Here is a 2,612-nt window from a genome sequence, read left to right as displayed (position 1 = left end):
AAAGTGCCTGGAAATTCTGTGTACTAAATAGTTGCATCAAGAAAGAATAAACTAGTTTTAATTAAGTAAGGACCTGTATCGCTGAAGTTCCTCAGAAAGAATTTATACCAGAAATTAACAAACAAGCAGATACGTAACAATACCTTTTAACAAAAAATATACATACAGGAAGATACCAAATATATTACATTTTAATTAAAAGATAAAATTTGATCATTAAATTTTATGGTTTCATTGATCATGGTATTTTTCATACTTAAATGATATATTGTACACAAAACCAAATGGTATAATGAGCACCAGCTCTATTGGGTGAAAGTAATACGTGAAACTACAAAGTTCTCACTTCTTACCAACTAATAATATTTGTATAGACAACTCAAGGTACATCACTATTGTTTATTTCACTTGATTTATTACAAAAAGAATTTAGCACAAATACCTATATTACAATTGTGTTTAGATTTTTGAATCTTTTATGTTCTGTAGTTTTCAATTTCTAATTCTGAATTACTCAATATTTTTAGATTGTTGTTCTCCACCCTTGGATGTAAAATTTAAAATTGTGTATTGATAAGTTTTCTCGTTCTAAGGTTTTTTAATACGTGTTTTTGAAATTTACCAGTAATTTGACACGCACAGACCTATAAAATGTTTTTATTGTTTTGATTTGTGAAAATTTGTTGAATTTTCAAATCAAGTTACTTAAGCAAAATATGCAACTTTTTGCATGGCATTACACTAGTATAATTTATAGACATAGTGTAATACTAATACTAATAGTGTAAAGTATAACATTTGAATGAAGTTCTTAAGTGATTTCTAAATTCTATAGAATCAATGAATCATATATTGTGATTAAAAACATAGCAAATAAGATGAAACGTGTAAGTTAGCATGACAGCATTACCAATATTTGTGTTTTTGTTATACATTTCAGATGAATATGGTGCATTGACTGTAAAGAAAGCACAAGTGTCCTTGCCCTCAGTCTTCACTACCCCTTCTGCTACTATGACAGCAGACCTCACTATCAACCTACCAGGAGACTGTCCACACCCCACTGGCATATTTTGATCTCAGCCCACCAACATTCACAGTCTACACTTCACCAGCAACCACTGGCTGCAAAAGCACAAGAGAGTAGTAATTCAGTATCGTTTGCATTTGTTTTATATAAGCAGTAATTTATGATTAAAATTGTGTATTTCTGCCAATAGTGTATAGTTTTAAAATTTTCAAATATTACTTGACAAACTGTCAAAGAGGCATTTTCTTGAACAGACTTTCAGATAAGTGTACTGATGAAGTTGGACCACATCCTGGCCAATGAACAGCGACAGACCACCTTCCTTTGCCAAATGGCAAGTGAAGGAAGAAATAGAGGGGATAGTAACTGTATGCTAGAGGATGTGCTTCCAAAGCCATTTTATTGACACCCCTGACCAGCTGGAGGAGTTTGATAAGAAGTTAGAAGATGATTCCTTCGGAAAAAAAAAAAGTAAGTAATTTAGTTAATGGTTTAAATATATTGTAAAGTGTAGGTGTGTAGATAATAAACATAGTTGCATCATAGTTCATTATAGCAAATCTTTTCTATACTAGTTTCCCTGTTTGGCTTTGCAGGTTATCTTCATGGGCTTCTAGGGTGGCCAAACTTGTGGGGAACAATCCAGTGAATCATGCAAAAGGCAGGCAACTACAGGTTGTGGTATGCTTACAAAGTGAAGGGCAAAAGGCACAAGGAAAAGAAAAGGTGGCATTCATAAATCTTCTACTTTTCAAATGCATCAAGGATATGTGTTGAAATTTAATTATTGTTAATATATAATATGTAATTTTTGGTTTTAACACAGTAAACCTTAAAATAGAAACACATTGAGATGACTTAAAAGGAAGGACTAATGTATGAGAAATAGATTCTAAAGCTTGTGTGTGTATGTATTAACTTAGTAAACTTCAAAGTACCAATACTAGTTCAGAATTTATGAGATAATTATAAAGTTCAATGTTTCAGAGAATGAAATAGAAATTACCTTCTAGTTAACAATTTTCAAAGTATTTTTTTAATTTTGTGTTTGTTGCAGAAGCCTGCCTTCAGACCCACCCAAAAGTAAAGGAAAACACTATTGAGGACCAAGAGTGAAAATTTATAAAGGAGTTCTCTACCTTACACTTTGTCACTATATAATTAAAAAGTTATATATATATGATGCTGGAAATTTTACACAAACCTACTTCAGCAAATGGTGGTTAAACATTGGAAAATGATTAAGTGGAAAAAGAAGAGCTGACTGATGACTAGAAAAGCTTCTAAGTGGAAAAGTTTCATCAATAATAATTGCAATCAAATTTTGTAAAGATTTTTTATCAGAGAATAAATGTTGAATAAATTTACGAGAATGAAACAAGATGAATTTTATTTTGTCAGATAGCCTTAATAAGTGGGTTTAACCTTATTAGGTGGCAAGCTCTCATTCATTATATAAAATAAAAGTTCCTAATCAACAGTAAAACAGTTTTCCTTCATTCTTTAACATTTTCCAGTAATTACTTCTGTCAGATTGTATGAACAGATGAGAAAGTTAGTATACTGTTACTAGAACTAATAC

At 31.0% G+C, this 2,612-nt stretch overlaps 1 protein-coding gene and 1 long non-coding RNA gene across 2 annotated transcripts in view; one reads left to right on the top strand and one right to left on the bottom strand.

Annotated features, from left to right (window-relative positions):
• The window catches only part of LOC106457450 (dynein heavy chain 8, axonemal-like), a 459,787-nt gene that overhangs the window by 61,877 nt on the left and 395,298 nt on the right, over positions 1–2,612 (bottom strand). The gene's annotated exons all lie outside the window — the stretch shown is intronic.
• On the top strand, positions 946–2,315 carry LOC111085325. Its single transcript, XR_002610167.1, has 3 exons — positions 946–1,505; positions 1,627–1,756; positions 2,088–2,315. It is a non-coding gene; the product is annotated as an uncharacterized LOC111085325 (long non-coding RNA).

The sequence above is a fragment of the Limulus polyphemus genome, unplaced genomic scaffold (assembly GCF_000517525.1).
Source record: "Limulus polyphemus unplaced genomic scaffold, Limulus_polyphemus-2.1.2 Scaffold333, whole genome shotgun sequence".
In the NCBI taxonomy this organism is placed as follows: domain Eukaryota; kingdom Metazoa; phylum Arthropoda; class Merostomata; order Xiphosura; family Limulidae; genus Limulus; species Limulus polyphemus.
This window is presented reverse-complemented; position numbering and strand designations above follow the sequence as displayed.